The sequence below is a fragment of the Salmo salar genome, chromosome ssa07, assembly GCF_905237065.1.
Source record: "Salmo salar chromosome ssa07, Ssal_v3.1, whole genome shotgun sequence".
NCBI lineage: Eukaryota > Metazoa > Chordata > Actinopteri > Salmoniformes > Salmonidae > Salmo > Salmo salar.
Window position 1 is genome coordinate 24,909,065 of NC_059448.1, and position 27,289 is coordinate 24,936,353.

Below are 27,289 nucleotides of genomic sequence, written 5' to 3' on the forward strand. Positions count from 1 at the left end.
TGCTTTTTGTTTATCCATCTTGAACAATGCACTCACTCTATGACCTGGAGAGTGAGTGCTGCGGGGGTGTCCACTAAGCCAATGTCCCTTTTTCGTTGCCGTAGTGTAGCACCGATTTGGGTCTTGTAGTTGTGGAAAGGTCTCTGTTTGTGTCTTGTTGCCGTGGTTCTACTGGGGCTGTTGTTGATCACAGTTTTTTTTCAATAAGCAACATCCATAATTCAAACCGTCCTCCATCAAATATTGAAGGGAGAGATGGACCTGAGAGGCAGCGAAGCAGGCAGGCAGGGAGGAAGCAACTTAGCTAGCTTCAAACTGCTACTACTCGGCTAGCTTCGCACCATTACTACTTGGCTAGCTTCACAGTCCTACTACTTGGCTAGCTTCACACCACTACTACTTGGCTAGCTTCACAGTCCTACTACTTGGCTCAAGTGGCTCTCACAGTCTCACGTTACAATTAGACATTCATCCATGTTTCTAAACATCACATTTTGAAGTTGTTGCAGACTTCACATTTCTAAGTGTTTAAGGTTAAGTTTAGGCATTAACTCTGGATTTTTAAGGTTAGGGTTAAGTTTAGGTGTTAACACTTACCTTAACCATTCAGAGTTAAGGTTTGGGATAGGTTTAAAATGAAACCTTTTTTTGCTAGATTTGAACTTCCAACCTTTGAAATCAGAGGCCAATGCCTATTTGAAGATAACATCGCTCACTGTTGCACTAGTGGCTGATTTCCACGTCATCTCCCAACGTCCTCGGACATGCATGGATGTCGAATACTGACTTGTATCACGGGTGACCTGGCTGACTTGGCTAGCTTCACACTTCTACTTTACTTCCTTTTTTGTTTCTTTCTATCTTTTCCCCCCAAAACTCTTTCAGTTGCTCCCCTGCAGCTTTTCCCAAGGCATTCTCTCTTCATACAGCGAGAGTGAGACACAGTAGCCTAGGTTTCGTTTTGGGTATTCCTTGAAATAATTACTGCGTTTCCTCTTGTAATGTCAAATGGTATTTTTTTCTTCAGGTCTCAGTATCTGGATCCAACTCCGATATTCACCCAGCACATCCCCTCAAAACATCCTCAGATAATAACTAACCTAGAAGAGAAGGAACGGTCATGTGACCCCCATATCTTTCAATAACAACTCCCGTTCCTTCAGGTGTACAGTCAGTCGTGTGTTTGTATTGCATGTTCAACAGACGCTATACTTGTTCAAATGCAGTGTTGTAACCAGATGGAAAAGCAGCACAAAACTAAAAAGCTATATAGTGAATGTTACACTGAATAAGAGGCCATTCTCATGTTCAAAAACACACAACGCCTCATATGAAGAAAAAAAATTGTTCAAAGGCACCACATAAGAAAATCTAGCCCTTGGCCTTACTGGGTCGAAGATGATAATGCTTTCATAGCAAATAGTTCAGCATCAAACCGTTTCTCTCTTTCTATTTCTCTGGGCTCACTGACTGAATGGAATCGTTTATTTTGTGATGTGCAATCTCCTGACACCGTGCAGCACTGAAAATACAGCATCATATACAAAGAAACCCATGCCAGAGAGAATTGACTGGGGGTAAAGAATACCAGAGTTCAATTCCATTTAAAATCCCATCAATTCAGGAAGTACGCTATAAATCCGATTATTTTCAATGCTTTTCAATTTGGATTTGGAATTTTCTTTAGTTTCTGAATTGAATAGCATTGAAATGAAACTGACCCCAACCCTGGAGAATACAGTAGTTCCCTCTCTTCCTTCAAGCTTTTCTTTCTTCCAGGGCCCATATTCCCAAAGTATCTCAGAGTAGGAATGCTGATCCTAGATCAGCACTCCTATTTTGAGACACTTTGTAAATACGGGCCCAGTTCTCTCTCTCACACTCTCACTCTGTCTCTCTCTCTCCATCTACATGGTGCTATTGTATCATGAGTTTGATGGTTTATGTCCTATGAGATTGTGTGGCAATGTTTCTTTATTTGAAAAAAAAACAATTATACAGAGGCAGTGTTTTGTTTTTACGCACAACTAAGGTTATATAGGCCATCCAAGGGTATATAGGCCGTACAGTACAGTAATTCCTTTGGGCATTAAAGTTGTAACCTGATTCCAGATCTGTATGTGCTTAGGCCAACTATTATTTGTCATGCTGTTGGATAAAAGCACAAAGTGATCTGGGATCAGGCTAAGTAAAAGTTGTAATTGACCATGACGAGTTAACCGGCAACATTCTATTACTCACAGTGAAGAACAAACTCAATGTAAATATATAGGTCTTTGCACAACTATCTCCATGTCAGTACCATGTGATCTTTACTCAAAACAAAAAAGAATGATGGAAAAAATAACTTTATATATATATATGTTTTACAATTCTTTGTCTCTAACAAATTGCACTTATTTAAGATCTTTTTTTTTGTGTTCTGGTTTGAAAGAGCTGTTTTCATGCTCTATGGCTTGAAAGGCCAAGATATTGTATAATATGTATATGTATTTGTATTCATATGCATATAAATATATGTCTATGTAATTGTCTTTCTGTCCGTCTCTTCTTTGTATTCATCACAACACTTGACTTCTGAGCGGCGCAGCAGTCTAAGGCACTGCATTTCAGTGCTGGAAGTGTCACTACAGACACTCTGGTTCGAATCCATACTGTATCACATCCAGCCGTGATTGGGAGTCCCATAGGGCGGCACACAATTGGCCCAGGTTTGGCCGGTGTATGCCATCATTGTAAATAAAAATGTGTTCTTAACTGACTTTCCTCGTTAAATAAAAAAATATATAAAGAAAATACTTCATTTGTATGGAAAACCCACTGTTAAATATCAAGGCCTGTATGTAAGCTATAGCATTTGCTCAATGGGGAAACATATTTCATATTATACTGGTTGATAAGTTAGCCACTAGCTATACCCTCTCTGAATTACAAACTTCATTCATACATCATTGATGTCCTCTCCTCTCCTCGCTTCCTCCTTTCCAGTGACACAGGGACAATTGACTCCAGGATGCCAATTAAAATGATTGTAGCCTTTATTTGAGAGGGGAAAAGGAGAGAGGGCCAGGAGAAAGGAGAACAGATGGGTGGCCCGTTTCGCAAGGAAGGAGGGAATGGATGGAGGGAGGGTGGTAGGGAGCTGGGTAGCCCTCCCTGTAGCAGTGGACGGAAGCAGAGAAGATAAACACTAATGGATTGTCGGGCCAGTGCAACAGGCTTGCATGCGGCTAAAGTTCTCATCGCAACTGCGCTTCACAGTGATGCTAAATCCGGAACATGGATATTATTGTAAAGTGTCGTAATCGGAATGATTAGAAAAATATTAGTATTAGCAAATGTAATCTTTGCTTGTATGTACTTTTCTTCGTTCTATGGTGTAGTGCTGTGTGTGTGTGTGTGTTTGTGTGTGTGTGTAGTCAGTTTAGTGCTATCCCACTGGGCACACACAGTTGATCAACGTTGTTTCAATGTAATTTGTCAATCTATTGCGACGTGGAATCAATGTGGAAAATACATTGGATTTGAAAAAATTAATCAACCAGTACTGTTTACGTCTAATTTCAACCAGCGTTGTAAACATTGAATTAGGGTAAAACTTCAACTTAAATTCATTGACTTAACCTGAATAACAGGTTTTTACATCAATCTGATTTCAACATAATCATCAGAACTATGTATACGTTAAAATTGTGTTGAAAATTACACAAAGAAATTTTAGAAATCATTTTATTCCTGTTATATATATATATACAGGTGGTTGAAATGATGTAGAACTTCATATTTGATTGGACATATTTGATTTTATCTTTCAATGTTGATAGTAAAATGGTATGTTTGAAAACGTCATTGTTTCAACGACATGCCATCAACCTAAATAAAGAGGTATATTGAAATGAAATGTGAAGCCCCAGTCCAACAGTTCCCGACTGAACATTTGACTCCTACTGGTATATGAGGGGTAATGCACTTCAGTGAGAACAAGTCTACCATCGAGATGCCTACCTCTATGTACCCTACTCAGATCCGGAAACGAGCTGTGTTTGATTCAGCTCAGACGTATTGTCAACACATGGATCAGCCTCGAAACTCATTTGCGTAGACTACATAAATCCCATTGAATAGTTGAAAGTAACTCCAATAACTTTTCTTAACCAAGCTGTATGTGAAAGTTAATTCGGAGTGAGGTTGGGTTTATGTACTGTAGGCAGGGCTGGATTAACGCAGGGGCATACCGGGGCTGAAGCTCCAGGGCCCAGGCCCGTTTTACAAAATAAATAAAGGAAATACTGTATATACAGTATATATTTTATATACAGTATATATTATATATTTAGTATATATATTGTATTTTTTTTATTGCAACTCCCAACCACAGGAGGACTCAGGAGCCCACTCTCAATGAGTGTAGACAGCCTGCTCCTGCCGCTCTGCTCATCATCACATGGGGAGGAGAGGAGGTAGGAGGCCCACGTGATTTATATGGGGGGGGCCCTGCCATGATTGGGTAACTGATTAATAAAAACAAAATAATAAACTGCATAACAAATAAATGTGACTGGTTAATTGTGTGAGTCAGGGCATGGGCCCAAGAGGGCAAAAAAATAAAATATATATATCCATATTATAGTTTTTTATCCAACCACAGGAGCCCGCTCTCAATGTTCAAAGTACAGCAGTGAGCAAAATTTTGCTACAGAGGATCAATAGTTTATAAAAGGAAAACCGATTTAAGTTTTTATCACAAGCACATACAGGTATCTGCCAAAATAAAAGAAACGTCAACATAAAGTGTCTAAAAAAGGTATTTGGCCAACACGAGCTCCCAGAACAGCTTCAATGCGCCTTGGCATAGATTCTACAAGTAGACCTAAACCATGCCAGGAAAATGCACCCCACACCATAACATATACTTCCTATAACTGTTTACTCAAGTGTTCCCTTTATTTGGGCATTTACCTGTATGCTTACAGTCGGAAAGGCCGCAGTTTGGGCAGCATGCGCGCCAAATATACAGCTTGTTGTGTGTTGACCATAGACATAATAATGATATTAATAATACACTTTCACCTTTGGATATTGTCTTTTATACACTGCTCAAAAAAAAAAGGGAACACTTAAACAACACAATGTAACTCCAAGTCAATCACACTTCTGTGAAATCAAACTATCCACTTAGGAAGCAACACTGATTGACAATACATTTCACATGCTGTTGTGCAAATGGAATAGACAACAGGTGGAAATTATAGGCAATTAGCAAGACACCCCCAATAAAGGAGTGGTTCTGTAGGTGGGGACCACAGACCACTTCTCAGTTCCTATCCTTCCTGGCTGATGTTTTGGTCACTTTTGAATGCTGGCGGTGCTTTCACTCTAGTGGTAGCATGAGACGGAGTCTACAACCCACACAAGTGGCTCAGGTAGTGCAGCTCATCCAAGATGGCACTGTGGCAAGAAGGTTTGCTGTGTCTGTCAGCGTAGTGTCCAGAGCATGGAGGCGCTACCAGGAGACAGGCCAGTACATCAGGAGATGTGGAGGAGGCCGTAGGAGGGCAACAACCCAGCAGCAGGACCGCTACCTCCGCCTTTGTGCAAGGAGGAGCAGGAGGAGCACTGCCAGAGCCCTGCAAAATGACCTCCAGCAGGCCACAAATGTGCATGTGTCTGCTCAAACGGTCAGAAACAGACTCCATGAGGGTGGTATGAGGGCCCGATGTCCACAGGTGGGGGTTGTGCTTACAGCCCAACACCGTGCAGGACGTTTGGCATTTGCCAGAGAACACCAAGATTGGCAAATTCGCCACTGGCACCCTGTGCTCTTCACAGATGAAAGCAGGTTCACACTGAGCACGTGTAATAGACGTGACAGAGTCTGGAGATGCCGTGGAGAACGTTCTGCTGCCTGCAACATCCTCCAGCATGACCGGTTTGGCGGTGGGTCAGTCATGGTGTGGGGTGGCATTTCTTTGGGGGGCCGCACAGCCCTCCATGTGCTCGCCAGAGGTAGCCTGACTGCCATTAGGTACCGAGATGAGATCCTCAGACCCCTTGTGAGACCATATGCTGGTGCGGTTGGCCCTGGGTTCCTCCTAATGCAAGACAATGCTAGACCTCATGTGGCTGGAGTGTGCCAGCAGTTCCTGCAAGAGGAAGGCATTGATGCTATGGACTGGCCCGCCCGTTCCCCAGACCTGAATCCAATTGAGCACATCTGGGACATCATGTCTCGCTCCATCCACCAACGCCACGTTGCACCACAGACTGTCTAGGAGTTGGCGGATGCTTTAGTCCAGGTCTGGGAGGAGATCCCTCAGGAGACCATCCGCCACCTCATCAGGAGCATGCCCAGGCATTGTAGGGAGGTCATACAGGCACGTGGAGGCCACACACACTACTGAGCCTCATTTTGACTTGTTTTAAGGACATTACATCAAAGTTGGATCAGCCTGTAGTGTGTTTTTCCACTTTAATTTTGAGTGTGACTCCAAATCCAGACCTCCATGGGTTGATAAATTGGATTTCCATTGATTATTTTTGTGTGATTTTGTTGTCAGCACTTTCAACTATGTACAGAAAAAAGTATTTAATAAGATTATTTCATTCATTCAGATCTAGGATGTGTTATTTTAGTGTTCCCTTTATTTTTTTTAGCAGTATATATTGTATTGGTAATATACAGTGTATATATACGATCCAAGCAAAATATATGATAGTACACCTATCTACATATGGAAATGATGGTGTCATTTGGGCAAATCAGACGTCAATGTAGCCTACATAAACCCAACCTCACTCCAAATTTACTTTCACACACTTGTGTAAGAAAAGTTAGAGGAGTTACTTTCAACTAGTCAGTGTTATTTAGGCAGTCTACCCAACTTAGTATGGAATCTGATCAATGTCTAAATGTGTTACCATGATAGCTAAGCCGAAATGAACACAACTTGTTTCTAAACTAAGAAGGGTATGTAGAGGTGAACATCTGGATGGTAGACTCAAATGAACTAAAGTGCATTACCAGTCACTGTTCAGGTAGAAATTGTTGCTGTTCCTTCACATTTTATTGAAAACCCCCCCCCAGATTTATTTAAGTTGCTTGCATGACGTTGAAACAAATTATTCAAAAATACCATTTTACTATCAACAAAATAAAATATGTCTAATCAAATCTAAAATTCAACATAATTTCAACCACACAATATACTCTATATTATACTATATATTGTGGAATTTTCAATGTATTTTTAACGTATACATAGTTTTGATGATTATGTTGAAATTAGATTGATGTAACAACCTGTTGTTTTCAATGTTCAGTGTTCACAACGTTGGTTGAAATGAGATGAAAACAGTACTGGTTGATTACTTTTTTCAAATCAAATGTATTTTCCAGGTTGATTCCACGTCGCAATACATTACCAAATTACATTGAAACAACATTGATTCAACCAGTATGTAGTCAGTTTAGGGCTGTGTGCATGGGTGTGTGCGTGTCAGTTAGCCTAGTGGTTAGAGAGACGAGCCGGAAAATGGAGGGTTTTGCCAGTTCGAATCCCAGGTCTGGCATGAAGTGAGCTCTTTACCATAGTTTTGCTGGTATCAAATCCTAGATGCCATTGCCTGCCGCTGTGCCCTTGAGCAAGGCACTTAACCCCCCCCCCCCCCCACGACAACAATCGCTCCAATGGTGCTCAGTATGGCAATCCAATCTCTCCAACCCGTATGAGTCTATTTTGGAGGGGTTGGTTTAAAGCGTCAATAATTGTGTTCAACTGACAAATTAAGTGATCTTAATCTTACTGCTATGCATGTGTGTGTAGAACCTAGACCTTTAGCCACGCATCACTGTCCTGTCCACCCCCCGTCCGTCCACCCCCCCTCCCTAAAAGCAGCTCTGAGACCCATCAGGGCCCTGCACTAATTACGGTCACTAATTAGGGGTCGTCCAAGGCCAGGGACCTCTCCACACCTGCACGGTCATGTGACATTCAAAGAGGTGCGTGGGGTCAGAGGTGCGGGAAGGGAGGGGGAGATCAGCTGTGAAGGTCCTCTGGATTATAGAGAGAGACTTGAGGAAGTACATGTGTGTGTGTGTGTGTGTAAGGAGAGAGAGACAGGGGTTGAGGGAGCACCTCTTGGGGTTAATTGCCAGGTGACCTTAGTGGGCAGGACAGCCCTCACCCCTCCTCACCCCTCCCACACTCCTCCCTTAGGTTGCCTGCTTTTCTCAGCCCAGGGTGAAATTATGGCTGCTTGTTTTGACATGCTTCACACAAGAGGCTGACTGACTTAGCCCTACGAAAGAAAGAGCCCGGCTGCATTCCTGAGACCAGCCCGACCGACCAGGGCTCTCAACAGACAGGCAGGGCGGGAGGGGAGTGGGGGACCATTAGGGAATCTCTCACACACACACGCACGCACGCACGCACGCACGCACGCACACACACACACACACACACACACACACACACACACACACACACACACACACACACACACACACACACACACACACACACACACACACACACACACACACACACACACACACACACCTCCCTGTATTCTATTCTTCTCTTTCATACAAGCTTGCACTGCTACAAAAGGATTGGGAGGAATAGTGTGAAAGGCTTTCTTTGGTTTCGAAGAGACGAAGAGAAAGACGCAGAGCTGAAGAAGGCATCTTTTTAGTCCCCATTGGTGTGCAGTGCACGGCCTTCGCCCCTTGTCTTTCTTTGGCACCTTTTGATGATGCGTAAACAAGGAAGTGCCCAGTGAAGTAAGAGGGGGACGGACGCATGTCAACGGGCGAGAAAAGACCACACCATCATGTTTGTTTGGGGAAGTGGACAATGGGTTTTATTATGTCAGTTCTGAAAAGTTGCATTCACTTGTTGTTGTGGTTAGGCGAAAACACTTATTAAAGAGTAAAACATTTTTTTTTAGATAAACAAAAACAACCATATTCCATGGTTGCTTAGCATTTATTTATGTCAATGTGTTTCATACTGTACATCAGATCATAACAATTGTCCTCATTGACAGAGGTTGTGATAATTGTTGGAAAAGATTGTTGGTTGTCTACCTTCCATACTTTCATAATCACTTTCCGTTCTTTCAACCATAAATCTAGGGGAGTATTTATATGTCAACTCACCCCTTGTGTCTCTCACTTGCTGTTTTGCAACAGTCTTCAATGACCTTCCACCTTCCCACCACCACCACCAACTAAAGGCCCGTCATTGGATCGCCACTCTTCCAGCCTGTCGTCAGCATCTGGCTCAGAGCAGCATTCCTCTGAGACGAGGCCTACCCCAAACAATTGGGGGTCGCTAAAGCACGATGAACCAAGTACGATGAGCCCCCCCTGGCCAAACCCTCCCCTAACCTGGACGATGCTGGGCCAAATGTGTGCCGCCCTATGGGTCTCCCGGTCACGGCCGGTTGTGACACAGCCTGGGATCGAACCCGGGTCTGTAGTGACGCCTCAAGCAATGTGATGCAGACTGCTGCGCTACTCAGGAGGCCTGTACCCCAAACTATTTAACAAAATTCCATGTTGTCTCTGTTGTTATTCACTTAAGCATGTACTCGATCGAAATGTATTTGGAGAATAAAGATATACATGGTTTTAAAAAGGTAGTGGTAATATTTCATTCAGCACCAAAATTTGTAGGCTCCTTAACTTACCTTGTCCTGCGGCTCAACTTATCCCATATCCGGGGTATGATATACCAAGAGATAACTTTTTCTGGGCAAGCTATGTTTTCAAAACTGTTATGGTGTCACGTCCTGACCATAGAGTGCTCTTAATTTCTATGGTAGAGTAGGTCAGAGCGTGACTGGGGGGTTATCTAGTTTATTTTTTCTATGTTGTGTTCTTGTTTCTTTTTTCTACGTTGGGAGTTTTGTATGATACCCAATTAGAGGCAGCTGGTCATCGTTGTCTCTAATTGGGGATCATATTTAAGTAATTGTTTTTCCCACCTGTGTTTGTGGGAGATTATTTTGAGTTAGTGCATGTTGCACCTCTTTCGTCACAGTTTGTGTTTTGTTTGTAGTTTATTGTTTGTTTTGCAAAGTTTCACATTAAAATAAAAGATGTGGAACGATACCCACGCTGCGCTTTGGTCTCCTTCCTACGACGAACTTGACATATGGTTACATGAAGTCTGATTATTTCCAGGGATACACAACATCCTGAAATACACTACACAGTATATACAATAGTATGTGGACACCCCAAATTAGTGGATTATTGTTTTTTAGCCACACCCGTTGCTGACAGGTGTATAAATCAAGCACACAGCCAGGCAATCTTCATAGACAAACATTGGCAGTAGAATGGCCTTACCGAAGAGCTCAGTGAGTTTCAACGTGGCATCGTCATAGGATGCCACCTTTCCAACAAGTCAGTTTGTCAAATTTCTGCCCTGCTAGAACTGTCCCGGTCAATTGTAAGTGCTGTTATTGTGAAGTGGAAATGTCTAGGGTCAACAACGATTCAGCCATGAAATGGTAGGCCACACAAGCTCACAGAACGGGACCGCCGAGTGCTGTCTGTCCTCATTACGAGTTTCAAACTGTCTTTGGAAGCAACTTCAGCACAATAACTGTTTGTCGGGAACTTCATGAAATGTGTTTCCATGGCCAAGCAGCCGCACACACAAGCCTAAGATCATATGCAATACCAAGCGTCGGTTGGAGTGGTGTAAAGCTTGCCGCCATTGGACTCTGGAGCAGTGGAAACACGTTCTCTGGAGTGGTGAATCAGGCTTCACCATCTGGCAGTATGACGGACTAATCTGGGTTTGGCGGATGCCAGAAGAATACTACCTGCCCGAATTCACAATGCAAACTGTAAAGTTTGGTGGAGGAGGAATAATGGTCTGGGGCTGTTTTTGTGTCACCCATTGAGAACGCATGCCATGACATTTTCATCTTCTAGGAATTGTGTACAGATCCTTGCGACATGGGGCTGTGCATTATCGTGCTGAGGTGATGGCGGCAGGTAAATGGAACAACAATGGGCCTCAGGATCTCGTCACGGTATCTCTGGGCATTCAAATTGCCATTGATAAATGCAACAGACCCTTTTCCAGTACACGACACACTGATGTCACGCGACTCTTAGCAGCAGTAAGAAAGTCATCGCCATCTGCGGCCATTTTGGGCTTCTCATACGCTTACAATTATGTTTTGATTCTTGCTTGAACAGTCGCTAAGATTACATTTGGTTGTGATCTTTGCAAAATAACTATTTTGGATGCAGCAGTTGTTAGCTAGAATGCTAACGCACATTGATATCGGCTGTGGCAAAAGCTAGCCAAATAGCCATTTTACTGATTGAAGTTGGGAGTGTTTTTTAAGTATAGGGCAGTTGATTTGCGATGATGACACAAACATTATATTAAGGAGGACATTCATACAAGCCTTAAAATCGAATTATAATCCAAAAGTAGTGTGAAATGTATTCGTAAGTAACATGCAAATGGAGACATTTTTTGTTGGTGTTCTATTAGAACTCCCCTTTGTTCTGCCACCAACTTGCACGCATCGCCCTCATGCGGCAATGTTTGCAAACACAGAAAGGGCTCTATTGTGTTCATTGTCCGTTGCTTATGCCTGCCTATACCATAACTCTACCACCACCATGGGGAACTCTATTCACAATGCTGACATCAGCAAACCCCTCGTCCACCTGACGCCATACACTCTGTCTGCCATCTGCCTGGTACAATTGGAACCGAGGTTCATTCTTGAAGAGCACACTTCTCCAGCATACCAGTGGCCATCGGAAGTGAGCATTTGCCCACTGAAGTCAGTTACGAAGCTGAACTTCAGTCAGGTCAAGACCCTGGTGAGGACGGCGAGCACGCAGATGAGCTGCCCTGAGACGCTTTCTGACATTTTGTGCAAACCCGCGGTTTCATCAGCTGTCCTCGTGGCTGGACTTAGATGATCCCGCAGGTGAAGAAGCCGGATGTGGAGGTCCTGGGCTGGCGTGGTTACACGTGGTCTGTGCTTGTGAGGCCGGTTGGACGTGCTACCAAATTCTCTAAAACGTCGTTGCTTATGTTATAGAAATTAACATTACATTCTCTGGCAACAGCTCTGGTGGACATTCCTGCAGTCAGCATGCCAATTGCCTGCTCCCTCAAAATGTAGACATCTGTGGCATTGTGACATTTTAGAATGGCCTTTTATTGTCCCCAGAACAAGGTGCAACTATGTAATGATCATGCTGTTTAATCAGCTTCTTGATATGCCACACCTGTCAGGTGGATCGATTATCGTGGCAAAGGAGATATGTTCACTAAGGCGGATGTAAACAAATTTGTGCACAACATTGTAGAGAAATACGCTTTTTGTGCGTATGGAAAATTTCAGGGATCATTTTATTTCAACTCACGAAACATGACACCAACACTTTTCATGTTGTGTTTATATTTTTATTCTGTGTGTATTTTGTAGCTAATTGTGTCCTCTTTATTGTTGCATTTATCCTCAGTTGTGGATTTGTACACTTTTTTGGACAGTGTGCAGGTCTGCATCTCTCATATAAACTTTACAAAATGTTCATGATATCAGGTCAAACTACACACTGTGATGTTTTTAATGCTTGTGTAACTTGTGTGTCACTCCAACACTTTTGTGACTCCTTCACAAAAAAAATAGAAAAGTCGACAGAGAAATCATCAAAGCTCACACATCACATACATTTGTCCACGGTGACCCCCCCCTATTTTCAATCTCATAATCCTTTCAGAAGGTAAATGAGTCTGGGTCCGTATAAAAGGGATTGTGAAGCAAGGAATACAAGTTTAAAATGACATATTGAGCTTCTTCTTGTGCTGGCATCAATGCAATACATTGAAAGCTCATCTTTTTAATGGGAAAAATGTCATGGCCATACAAAAAAAATAAAAAGTCTCCTTGGACCTAGTGATCCTTGTTTTCACCAGACTAATTCCTCCAAACCAAGGACGATTCCTTGATAATTCTCTTTAGGTTTGTATGTTGTGTAAAGGTCTGTATATATGTTAGACATTAAGTCACATTTTTTGCATTATCTTCTTTTTCTTCATTGCTTGCAAATTAATATGTTATTTTTGTTTGGGGCAGACGGCAATATCAGACACTACTGGATGATTGATTGGTAGGCAACATAACAAGAGAATTGAAAACACAGCGAAACAAACCTTAACTCTCTCTTCCACCTCTCTCTTTTCTAGGGCTTTAAAATAATTTCTCTCTCTCTTGCTCTCTCTTTCTCTTGCTGTCGCTCTCTCTCACTTACTCTCTCTCTCTTTAAAAAAGTGGGTGTGGGTTCGAGTTGGCCTTGACTCCATGGTCTCCACCCCGGCGGTTACAGAGAGGAGCGGTGGGCTCACAGAGAGGAGCGGTGGGCTCCATGTCTCCACCTACTTCTGTGAGGTTTGGTGGCTTTGCTGTGTCTCTCTCTCTCTCTCTCTCTCTCTCTCTCTCTCTCTCTCTCTCTCTCTCTCTCTCCTTTCCCTTCTCTTTCCCTCCCTCCCATTCTCTCTCTCTTTCTCTCTCTCTCTCTCTGAGCTATCACACACACAATTCATCTTGTGGTTTCTAAACCTCTCGCTCACTCTCTTTTCTCACACCATTTGTATGTTTCTATGTCCACCTCAGTGCGTAGTGGAAATTCATTTCCATAAAATCTCCCAAGACTTCTCCACTACCCCATAAACAATGCTGAGCACACGAGTTAAAATGATTTAAGGAGAGCTAAATTAAACCCAAGTTTACTTTACCAAGCTGAGTTAAACTGAAGTTTACAACATCTGACAAATTATGGTCCAAACTCCCCCCTCTCCCCCCGCTTTCCTCCCGACCCTGTGGAGCCCACCGCTCCTCTCTGTAACTGCCAGGTCCCGCTTGCCTCCCTATTGTGGCGCTGACAAAGGGGGCCGGTGCCCTCTCTCAGGCTATGTTACAGACGGCCGTATGAGGTGGACACTCTGGGCCGGCCCGGCGTTATCTGCTGTGACACTTCAGATTACCTCCACGGCTTCCCTATCTGATCTGCACATCCAATTCAATTAGTGCCAATTAGTTTGTCCCTGCTCTCCCCTCTCCCCTCTCTCCTCTCCCCTTGTCATCCACCCACCCAGCTTCTGATCCTGTAACATCGCCAGTAGCGAGTCGCTACCCCACCACTGACCATCGCTGCCTGGACCAGAGAACAGTCCACACCAGTGCTCTCAGCAACGCTTGCGGAACCCCCTTTGTGGGCCCACCACCCGCTCACCGCCTCACTCCCTCACCAACCCCCTCGCTGGCTAACCCTGGGTCCAGGCACACCTGGCCTTTGCAAATTGGGAGCCCTCAAAAAGCAGCGAGAGAAAGGCGGGATGGGGGGGGGGGTGAGGAAGAGGGGGAGGAAGAGGGGGAGGAAGGAGGGGGAGGAAGAGGGGGAGGAAGGAGGGGTTTTGGTTGATGGGTCTTTCAGCATTCCGATGGAGCAAAAAGTTAATGATGGATCCTTTGTTAGAGTCCCCCAAAGAGAGAAAAGCTGGCCGGAGAAAATGCTACGGGAAATCATTGCTTATGCCAGTGAGCAGAGACAATAGGGAAGGGCACTAAGTACACTCAGGCCCGCCTTCCAGCGTTAGTGAACATCCACAGGTATAATTAAAGCTTATTTCCTGCAATTCTACACATTTTGTCATGGGGCGCAGAGAAAATGTAGCGGCTTTAAAGCAAATTGTCTTGCAATTCCATACGTTTGCCATGTCTAATGTGTATTCTTCTGATATTTGAGTGAGTCAAGTACTACAGTCTATGGGCTGAAAAATCGAGCTACAAAAAACGTTAGCGGACAAGGGCTAGTTGATCTGGACATTTCTTACAAGTTATAAATAGCTCTCTAAGGTATGCAATGACTAACATGACGAGAGGTAAATTGATCAATGTAGTAGCTACAACGTAGCCTATGCTTACCTGTCAGAATGATATCATGACTTTTTTTGTTGTTGCGTCAATCCAGTAGCCTAGCCATTTATTTTGCAAACTCCAACTCATGTGCTACAGAGACACTGCTAAACAAACAACAGTGCTAGGTGACTGCACACTTGAACTAAAGGGTAACTACACTCACAAATAAAAATGATTCGATTTTTCCCAGACCTCAAAAGTGGTTTCATAATGTGGTTTAAGCATTGTTGCGGAATTAGAACATAACATTTTGTTGTTTTTCTGATAAAAAGTGTGAAAACGTGAAAAAAATGTGAAAAATCGTAAACCTGTGACTTTTCGACGTGTATCTGTTTCAATGGTAAACCTGCTATTCGCCTACTGCACAGTACAGCTTGGGTTGGCCTGACTGTGAAAGTGTAAGTCACTGTTTCTCATAGCATTTTTTCACACAGGGCACCTTTCCTTCGTCGGGCAGGGCGTTTGGATATTTTCTTTAATCATTTGAGTATACACACTTCTCCAGGCACCACTACACCACTGTGGAACACTTAAGCCTAAACATATCCAGGTCTAAATCCAGATAATGTATATTCCCCAAGTATCCATAGGATCTTATAAAGTCTCAGTGTAACATAATTAAAACTCTCTTATGAGGAGGAAAAATGATAGTCCACCATAGACCTCTCTCTCTCTCTCTCTCTCTCTCTCTCTCTCACTTTCTCTTTCTCTCTCTCTCTTTCTCTCACTTTCTCTCTCTCTCATTCTTGTTCTCTCACCCTCTTTCTCTCCAAACTCTCAATCCATCCACCTATCCATCCATCCATCTTCTTTCTTTTACTCTCTCTCTCTCTCTCTCTCTCACACACACACACACACACACACACACACACACACACACACACACACACACACACACACACACACACACACACACACACACACACACACACACACACACACACACACACACACACACACACACACACACAGAGAGAGAGCCTCTCTCTATCCCTCTCCTTCTCTCCCATCCCATCACATCTCTCTCCCCCATCCCTTTCTATCCCTTCTCCTGGTATCTCTCTAATAGAATACCCCCTCATACGCCCTCCTTCCTCATCAGGCTCTAATCTGGGCTGACAGCTTCCCCCCTAATTGGTCATAACACCCAGATGGACCGGTCCTTCATTTGCTGTTCCCAATACAGCGATGGAGGAGGCCATGGAAGGGCACGGGGGTGAGGGGAAGCGGAGAAGGGGGCCAAAGTCTTGATTTGTTGGTTATAGATACAAGAGCAGTAAACACCCAAGGCTCTCCGCCCCTACAGGCTTTTGTTCACACGTCTATTCAAAAGGGAATGAGGGCCCTCCCTCCCTCCCTCCCTCCCTCCCTCCCTCCCTCCCTCCCTCCCTCCCTCCCTCCCTCCCTCCCTCCCTCTCCCAATCTCCCAGTTTCTTTCACCAGGAAAAGAGAACTGGTGGGACAAAGAGGTGTGTGTGTTGATGTATTGAAGGTGGACCTGGAAATGAATATTGATTAATGATCTTTAATGATGTAGAACCAGAGTAGACTTATAAGGTGGGTGTTTATGTGAGTTTAGTTTAGTTTATTATTTTCCTCATTAGTACATGCAGCAGCTACTATTCTTGGGGTCCATGGTGGTGCTGGATAAGTAGACACTGCTCCTCTGGTCGTGGCTCTCTACAGGAGACTATAGGGCCAGGAGGTACAGGGGGTGCATGGTGACAGCCAGCCAGGCAGAGGTGAGTACCCCCCGGCACTAATGAGGGCAACCCGCTGGCCACTGTGACCTCAGGGGTGTAGGGGTCAACAGGGCCTGATGGAGTGGTCTGGTGGCAGAGCCGAATGCCAACAATTGTTGTGTTGCACCACTACAAAATAGTATAGAGAGAGGGAGAGAAGACAGAGCCAGAGAGGGAGAGAAGACAGAGCCAGAGAGGGAGAAAGAGAGAGAGAGAAATAGGAAAAACAGAGAGAGAGAGAGAAAGAATGGGGAGCAGGTCTTTTCCCAAGCCTTGCAGCAGTAGTCCAATTAAAGGCGATTTCTCTCACTGCACATCTGAGGCCCTTGAAGCCGCGCGGTCAGTTGGTGCAGTTTGGGAAGAAGAGGAGGGAAAGAAGAGGAGGAGGAGGAGGGAGGGGATGTTGTCAGCATGTTGAATGCAGGGCCAGTGGAGGGGTTGGTGGGGAGGGTGTGTGTGTGTGTGTGTGTGTGTGTGTGTATGTATGTATGTATGTATGTGTGTGTGTGTGTGTGTGTGTGTGTGTGTGTGTGTGTGTGTGTGTGTGTGTGTGTGTGTGTGTGTGCGTGTGTGTGTGTGTGTGTGCGTGTGTGTGTGCGTGTGTGTGTGTATGCTCGTATATGTAAATGTCTTTGCATGTGTAATCCTGTATGTGTGTGTGTGCATATATGCGTGTACACCTGTGTATGTGTGCGAATTTCCGTATATACCCGTATGTGTGTGTGTGTGTGAAGGGGATGTGTGCATACACAGTGGGACAGTCGCAGCTCTGTGGAACATGACTGGGGCACGCAGATGTGTGAGTCTCTCTGGACTAAGCCTTGCCAAGGCCTACTGTGAGGGGTCACGACCTTTACAGAATCAGTGCTCCTGCATGTCAGAACTAATAAAGGTCAAGGTTCCACCAACACCAGCTGCATGGAGGGAGAGAGGGAGGGAGGGCGAGAGAGAGAGGTAGAGGTAGAGAGGGCGGGAGAAAGAGAGGGGGGAATAGAGAGAGGGAGGGAGAGAGAGGGAAGGGGAGAGGAAGGAAGAGAGAGCGATAGAGAGTGAGAGAGACGGAGAGATTCGGCGAGGTGAGAGAGAGAGTGTGATAGTAGAGAGAGGGGGAGAGAGAGGGAGAAAGAAAGAAAGAAAGAAAGAAAGAAAGAAAGAAAGAAAGAAAGAAAGAAAGAAAGAAAGAGGGGGGAGAGATGGAGAGAGGGAAGGAAAGAGGCTAGGCAGAGAGGGAGAGGGGGGGTTCACACACTGAAGCCCCCACAGCTGTCTGGGAAGTAAAGAGTAGAGAGGGGCTTGGAGATCTCCTCCCGGCAGCTCAGTGGACACTACAGAGAGTGTTAAGTGGGGGAGCTTCGAGCCACAGGGCTTAACACAGGTGCTAGTGCAGCAGAGCACACAGGGGGTGAGTAGAGTATAGTCTTTAGAGCTCTGTCATTATTACCGCCACCTCTCTGGTTGATTCTCATTGTCTTTGTCGACGTGTGATTGTGTGTGATTAACGAGCGGGGGGGATGGGAGCGGGAGGGAAGGGAAAGAACTTTTCGGCTGGTGAGAGAATTGATTTGTGAGGAATCAGTGGAACTGATTGGTAGATTTAGGTGAAACTTCTGCGATATCAATGGATGAGTATTGATCTAGTGATGTGATAGACAGTGAAGCAAGTGGAAAATTGGGTATTACGTCATCGCTAGCTAACGTTTGGTTCACTTGTGGTTTGTTAATTAACAAATAACAGAGGGAGGCAGAGGGACAGACAGGGCAGGAGAGGGTGAAAGGAGAGGGAGGGTGAAAGGAGAGAGGGGACAGGAGAAGGTGAACGGAGAGAGGGCAGGAGAAGGTGAAATGAGAGAGGGCAGGAGAAGGTGAAAGGGGAGAGAAAGGGCAGGAGAAGGTGAAAGGAGAGAGAGAGGGCAGGAGAAGGTGAAAGGAGAGAGAGAGGGCAGGAGAAGGTGAAAGGAGAAAGAGAGGGCAGGAGAAGGTGAAAGGAGAAAGAGAGGGCAGGAGAAGGTGAAGGGAAAGCGAGAGGGCAAGATAAGGTGAAAGGAGAGAGAGGGCAGGAGAAGGTGAAAGGAGAGAGAGAGAGTGCAGGGGAGGGTGAAGGTTAGAGAGAGAGTGTGTAATCCAGCTTTACTGAGACATGCCGTGAATTTGATTAAGATCTCAGGCTGTTTTAGGCTATTTCTTCACATTATAAGTGCATCAATGCACACACGGCAGAAGGCTATAAGTGTGAATGTTCCAAAACGCAATCAATTATCTGGAAAACACTGTTCTCAAAAGTGACCGCAAATGCAATTATACATATAATGCTTAATATAAAGGGGATTTTTTTATTTGTGAAAATTATCTTCCCTAAACATGAAACTCACACGCCACCTATATATGCCAGTTAGGCTCTACACCGGTTGTAAAGCTTAGTTTTAAGAAGTTATTTGGCCACTTTAGTTGTGATACGAACCTTATCAAAACATATAGGCCTATGGGCTAGGCTACATGAGGTGTGATACTATGTTTTGAAAAAAAAAAAAGGTATTGCACTGTTTCTTGCCTTACTGAACACGATGGGCATCATTCACAAGTGATAATACATCATTCACAAGTGATAGGCTAATATTGTCACCCATCAGACTATTCTTAATTTAATGTCGTTTTTACACATACTAAATGATATATGTGTGAAATTAGTTTTGATTTAGAATGGACCTGGACCGTTATCATTCACCTGTCTCGGAACAGGGGCATGGGGAATAAAATACATGTCATCTATGTACTTAAATAGCGAATGGAGGACTTTTTTCCTGTGGTTCATTTTCATGCCAGCCAGGTAGGCTATACTCCTGTTTTAAAGCAAACCAATGTGTTTGATATTAGGAAAATTAATAAATGAATATAGTAGGCCTACGCTAAATAAAGAAGATCAGACCCTCCTCTTTTTAGTAGAGGCCATCACTCTGTTTTCTCCCGCAATTGCATAGCCTATAGAAATGTTGTGCAACGTGAGCTCACGGGCTATCATAAAGTGTTTGATTTGATTTTCGAAAACATTTGCATTGATGTCAGAGTGATTAGAGGGACAATAGAGTGCTGAGTACCAGGCAGTTAGGAAGTTTGGTAGGCTGCTAACGACCATCAGCAGCATCAGAGCTTGGAGAAGCCTAATTACCGTGATTAAACGGTCATGTGGAATTTGACTGCGGGTCATGACTCGTGACCGCCTTAGTGACGGTAATACGGTCACCGTAGCAGTCCTAATCTCAGCTCCATGGCAAAGTAAACTTTTGAGCAAGTCACCCATAAATCATCCTCCTATGTGTGTGTGTGTGTGTGTGTGTGTGTGTGTGTGTGTGTGTGTGTGTGTGTGTGTGTGTGTGTGTGTGTGTGTGTGTGTGTGTGTGTGTGTGTGTGTGTGTGTATCCACTCATGGTAGCACTTTATTTGACAGAAATTACCTAGTACTTACTTGGAAACTGCATAGTAACATGGTAATTACAAAGGAATAACCTATTAATTACTTTACTGTGTCTTTGGGACTTGTTGCAATAGTCACCATTTGGCACTATTTGGTTTCAGGTAGTTACAGTTAATTGTGTTCAATTAATTGGAGTAAGCACCAGAAAGTACTCATTGATACCTTATAATTTACCAGGTAAACACCAATTAATTACTTCACCGTAAAATAAACTACTAGCCCAGTCATATTAGCCAACCAGTCTCCTTCAACTCCGTCCCAGTCTGTTTCTCTGTCGACTGTTGTGCCAGGGATGTCTGGTTGGCGGTCGCTGACTGTGCCACTTTGTGCCTGCCCAGATGCCAGCTTCCTCTGCCACCATTCTGGCTCTACTCTGAGACAGTGATCAGCCATTACGGGTATGAGACGGTGATCAGCTGTCTGTGCCACTGTGTGCCAGTCGACTCCAGCAGACAGACGGTTTCCTCTGTAAACTCACGATCCTGAGACGGTGGTGATGAGGATGGTGTACCACGGTGTGTGATGCCACCAAGTCTAGGTCAATAAGACGCTCACTGGCTGACTGACATTGTTTGTCCGTCTGCTGATTCTAAAGGCGTTTTCTAGACTAGAGACGACCTCTTTGTGCTGTTATGACGTTTTTTTTCAACGTGCACACACAGCAGCATAATTTCCCTTCTCATTCTCAATTCACAAAGCACGCATGCATTCACCCACCCACACACGCGCACACACACACACACACACACACACACACACACACACACACACACACACACACACACACACACACACACACACACACGCACACACGCACACACACGCACACACACACGCACACACACGCACACGCACACACACACACACACACACACCCCCACACACACGCACATACACACACACACACACACACACACACACGCAAACAATTCAGATCATTGATGTTTGTCAGCTTTTCAATTACCTGAAATATTCGCTCAAATAAATCTAAATTAATTGCATTTAAGTGCTACATTTGTTAATAGTTTGGTAGAGATAAATAAAAGATTATCAAAGCAACATTAAAATATGAATTAAGTTCCAAATCATTCGGAGTAATTGAACTCAACATTGAATACATTTGTATTTGAATGATTATAATATTAAATCAAATCAAATGTATTCGTCACATACACAGTTTACAGCAGGTATAAAAGGTTCAGCAAAGCGCTTATGTGCTAGCGCCTTCAACAACGCATTAATCAGAAAGAACAATGAAAAGAGTCACGTCAAAAACAACAAGTAATAGAAGCAATATACACATATAAAGATATAAAGTGGGTAGTGGAATCAATAGTATATATTAGAACAGCGGTGTTGACTGTGAGTGTGTGTGCCATTTGTCAGCTATGAGTGCTCTTGTGTGTGTGTGTGTTTATGCATGTTTGTGTGTGTGTTTTGTGTGTCATTTTGTGTGTAAGGGTTGGATGTGTGGGTAGTCAGTGTAGATACTTTCTAAGGTGCGTATAGTCTCGCCGATGAAAATAGTCTCTTAGGTGCAGGTATAATTAAAGTAATAGTAATAGAATTGAACACAACACCAAATTTGAGGGGGACACTAATGGCCAAATGCATATATTATAATATATTTCCATGAATTCAACATAATTCATATAGTTAATTAAATATGTGCAACAAACAACAGCTTCTATATTTATTTCTAGGTCTGTGGCCTCTCAGTTTTAATGTTGGCTTGCTGTTGGTTGGTTGGTCCGGGACTCTGCATGGAGAAATGCAGAGAATGCAACTGGTGGCAGAACACAGAGTTACAGCGCCACCTACAGTCCTCCGAGCAGTAGAACCTCACTCTCTCTCTACTCCAGTCTAGTAGTAGACAGTGAACAGTGAATAATACACTGGGACATGTCAGTCAGCAGACATTACCAGTTCTGGCCTAGTTCTTGAATTCCATACTCTTCAGATTCTTTATTTATTATTTATTTTCTTGTATGTATGTATGTATGTATGTATGTATGTATGTATGTATGTATGTATGTATGTATGTATGTCTGTATGTCTGTCTGTCTGTCTGTCTGTCTGTCTTCTCTGTTCTCTCCTGTCTGTCTGTCTGCCTGTATGTATGTATGTACAGTGACCTCCAAAAGTATTGGGACAGTGACACATTTTTTGTTGATTTGTCTCTGTACTCCAGCAGTTTGGACTTGAAATTATACAGAGTAAGTTACAGAGGCACAAATATCAACCCCCCCCCCCAAAAAAAAATGCTAACCTCCCATGTTATTGTAATGGTGAGAGGTTAGCATGTCTTGGGGGTATGATATAAAATGCTAACCTCCCATGTTATTGTAATGGTGAGAGGTTAGCATGTCTTGGGGGTATGATATTTGTGCATCTGTAACTTTCTCCCTTATCATTATTCAGAGATTCATTCAAGACTGTCCATAATCATGGTAGCATCCACATTAATGTAGGAGTGTTTAGAAACATATTCTATTCTTATTTACAAAAAAGTGACTACAAAAGGACACAATACATGATTTACCATTCATTTCTATTGGGCACAAAATGATATGAAACACAACCAAAACAAACAGCATATGCATCCAACAAGTTTGTAGTCGTAAGCTTGATGTAATCATTGCGTGCTAGGAATATTGGACCAAATACTAAACTTTTGACTACTTTAATACACATATAAGTGAATTAGCCCCAATACTTTTAGTCCCCTAAAATGTGTATGGATGAAAATACAATCCAATAAAAGCTGGCAGTCTGCACTTTAAACTCATAGTCATTGTATCATTTCAAATCCAAAGTTATGGAGTACAGAGCCAAAACAACAACAGAATTGTCACTGTCCCAACACTTTTGAAGCTTGCTGTATGTGCATGAGACGTGCATGTATTAGAATGGCTCAAAGTCATATCACGACCACATCAAATCATTTGGTCCTTACAGTATAGTAATCCAAATCGTATCAGAATGGTTTACAAAATGGTTGGAGGTCAAAATGGAAGTGATATGGCTCTCCGTTCGGTTCAAATATATAAAGCATGTTTTTGTTTGTTTGGACCCAAAAAAATGCACAAACAGAAACAGAAAAATAGAGGGCCTCGCGGCGTCGTTCTAGTTTGTTTTTGTTTTCACAGCACAGCGGAGTCAACGAGGGTTCACAAGTATCTGTGAGGCTGCGCTGTCACATTTCATTATGTCTCTCTCGTCCCCTCTCTCTCTTTCTCTCTACTGTACTCCCCCAGTAACATCAGGCGTTCTCTCTCTCGTTCTCTCGCTCTTTCTCTCTCTCTCTTTCTCTCTCTCTCTACTGTACTCCCCCAGTAACATCAGGCTTTCAATTCAATTCAAGGGGCTTTATTGGCATGGGAAACATATATTTACATTGTCAAAGTAAGTGAAATGGATAAACAAAAGTAAAATAAACAAAAAAAAGTGAACAGTAAATATTACACTCACAAGTTCCAAAATAATTATGTCTATATACAGTGTTGTAACGATGTGCAAATACTTTATGTACAAAAGGGAAAATATATAAACATAAATATCGGTTGAATTTACAATGGTTTTTTTCTTCACGGTTGCTCTTTTCTTGTGACAACAGGTCACAAATCTTGCTGCTGTGATTGCACACTTGATATTTCACCAAAAAGATACCTCTCTCATCGTCACTCAATGCCTAGGTTTACCTCCACTCTACTCACATCCTACCATACCCTTGTCTGTACACTATGCCCTGAATCTATTCCACCATGCCCAGAAATCTGCTCCTTTAATTCTCTGTTCCCAACGCACTAGATGACCAGTTCTTATAGCCTTTAGCCGTACCCTTATCATACTCCTCCTCTGTTCCTCTAGTGATGTAGAGGTTAACCCAGGCCCTGTAGCCCCCAGTAATAAACCTATTCCCCAGGTGCTCTCATTTGTTGACTTCTGTAACCGTAAAAGCCTTGGTTTCATGCATTTTAACATCAGAAGCATCCTCCCTAAGTTTGTTTTAATCACTGCTTAAGTACACTCCGCCAATCCTGGTGGCCTAGTCGTGTCTGAATCCTGGCTTAGGAAGGCCACCAAAAATTCTGAAATTTCCATCCCCAACTATAGCATTTTCTGTCAAGATAGAACTGCCAAAGGGGGCGGAGTTGCAATCTACTGCAGCGATAGCCTGCAGAGTTCTGTCATACTATCCAGGTCTGTGCCCAAACAGTTTGAGCTTCTACTTTTAAAAATCCACCTTTCCAGAAATAAGTCTCTCACTGTTGCCTTGTTATCGACCCCCCTCAGCCCCCAGCTGTGCCCTGGACACCATATGTGAATTGATTGCCCCCCATCTATCTTCAGAGTCCGTACTGTTAGGTGACCTAAACTGGGATATGCTTAACACCCCGGCCGTCCTACAATCTAAGCTAGATGCCCTCAATCTCACACAAATTATCAAGGAACCTACCAGGTACAACACTAAATCTGTAAACATGGGCACCCTCATAGATATCATCCTGACCAACCTGCCCTCTAAATACACCTATGCTGTCTTCAACCAGGATCTCAGCGATCACTGCCTCATTGCCTGCGTCTGTAATGAGTCCGCGGTCAAACGACCACCCCTCATCACTGTCAAACGCTCCTTCAAATACTTCAGCGAGCAGGCCCTTCTAATCAACCTGGCCCGGGTATCCTGGAAGGATATTGACCTCATCCTGTCAGTAGAAGATGCCTGGTTGTTCTTTAAAAGTGCTTTCCTCACAATCTTAAATAAGCATGCACCTTTCAAAAAATGTAGTACTAAGAACAGATATAGCCCCTGGTTCACTCCTGACTTGACTGCCCTTGACCAGCACAAAAACATCCTGTGGCGTACTGCATTAGCATCGAATATCCCCTGCGATATGCAGCTTTTCATGGAAGTCAGAAACCAATACACACAGTAAGTCAGGTTAGCAAAGGCTAGCTTTTTCAAACAGAAATTTGCATCCTGTAGCACTAATTCCAAAAAGTTTAGGGACACTGTAAAGTCCATGGAGAATAAGAGCACCTCATCTCAGCTGCCCACTGCACTGAGGCCAGGAAACACTGTCACCGCCAATAAATCCACGATAATCGAGAATTTCAATAAGCATTTTTCTACGGGGGTAGCCATGCTAGGGGTAGCCACGCTTTCCACCTGGCTACCCCTACCCCTGCCAACAGCTCTGCACCCCCCACAGGAACTTGCCCCCCCCGCTTCTCCTTCACCCAAATCCAGATAGCTGATGTTCTGAAAGAGCTGCAAAATCTGGACCCTTACAAATCACCTGGGCTAGACAATCTGGACCCTCTCTTTCTAATTATTATCCGCTGCAATTGTTGCAACCCCTATTACTAGCCTGTTCAACCTCTCTTTCGTATCGTCTGAGATCCCTAAAGATTGGAAAGCTGCCGCGGTCATCCCCCTCTTCAAAGAGGGAGACACTCTAGACCCAAACTGTTACAGACCTATATCTGTCCTGCCCTGCCTTTCTAAAGACTTCGAAAGCCAAGTTAACAAACAGATCACCGACAATTTCGAATCCCACCGTACCTTCTCCGCTATGGAATCTGGTTTCCGAGCTGGTCATGGGTGCACCTCAGCCACGCTCGAGGTCCTAAAAGATATCATAACCTCCATCGATAAAAGACAGTACTGTGCAGCCGTCTTCATCGACCTGGCCAAGGCTTTCGACTCTATCAATCACCACATTCTTATCGGCAGACTCAACAGCTTTGGTTTCTCAAATAACTGCCTCGCCTGGTTCACCAACTACTTCTCAGATAAAGTTCAGTGTGTCAAATCGGAGGGCCTGTTGTCCGGACCTCTGGCAGTCTCTATGGGGGAGCCACAGGGTTCAATTCTTGGGCCAACTCTTTTCTCTGTATATATCAATGATATCGCTCTTGCTGCTGGTGATTCTCTGATTCACCTCTACACAGACGACACCATTCTGTATACTTCTGGCCCTTCTTTGGACACTGTGTTGACTAACCTCCAGACGAGCTTCAATGCCATACAACTCTCTTTCCGTGGCCAACTAAATGCAAGTAAAACTAAATGCATGCTCTTCAACTGATCGCTGCCCGCACCCACCCGCCCGATTAGCATCACTACTCTGGACGGTTCTGACTTAGAATATGTGGACAACTACAAATACCTAGGTGTCTGGTTAGACTGTAAACTCTCCTTCCAGACTCACATTAAGCATCTCCAATCCAAAATTAAATCTAGAATCTTCCTATTCACAACAAAGCCCCCTTGTAAAACTGACTATCCTACCGATCCTTGACTTCGGCGATGTCATTTACAAATTGGATGTAGTCTATCACAGTGCCATCCGTTTTGTCACCAAAGCCCCATATACTACCCACCACTGCAACCTGTATGCTCTCGTTGTCTGGCCCTCGCTTCATATTCATTGCCAAACCCATTGGCTCCAGGTCATCTATAAGTCTTCGCTAGGTAAAGTCCCACCTTATCTCAGCTCACTGGTCACCATAGCAACACCCACCCGTAGCACGCGCTCCAGCAGGTATATTTCACTGGTCATCCCCAATGCCAACACTTCCTTTGGCTGCCTTTCCTTCCAGTTCTCTGCTGCCAATGATTGGAACGAATTGCAAAAATCACTGAAACTGGAGTCTTCCCTCACTAACTTTAAACATCAGTTGTCAGAGAAGCTTACCGATCATTGCACCTGTACACAGCCCATCTGTAATAGGCCACCCAACTACCTCATCCCCATATTGTAATTTATTTTTGCTCTTTTGCACCCCAGTATCTCTACTTGCACATCATCGTCTACACAGCTATCACTACAGTATTAATACTAAATTGTAATTATTTCGCCACTATGGCCTATTTATTGCCTTACCTCCCTAACCTTTCTACATTTGCACAAACTGTATATAGATTTTTTTCTATTGTGTTATTGACTGTACGTTTGTTTATCCCATATGTAACTCTGTGTTGTTTTTGTCACACTGCTTTGCTTTATCTTGGCTGGTCGCAGTTGTAAATGAGAACTTGTTCTCAACTAGCCTACCTGGTTAAGTAAAGGTGAAATAAAAACATTAAAAAACTCGCACA

At 43.7% G+C, this 27,289-nt stretch overlaps 1 protein-coding gene across 1 annotated transcript in view; it reads left to right on the forward strand.

Annotated features, from left to right (window-relative positions):
• Nucleotides 1–18,046: 18,046 nt before the first annotated feature.
• Nucleotides 18,047–27,289, forward strand: part of shtn2 (shootin 2) — a 39,606-nt gene continuing 30,363 nt past the window's right edge. Inside the window, exon 1 of the mRNA XM_014207061.2 lies at nucleotides 18,047–18,114. The gene's annotated coding sequence lies outside the window, so the exon portion shown is untranslated. The remainder of the gene's footprint in view (nucleotides 18,115–27,289) is intronic.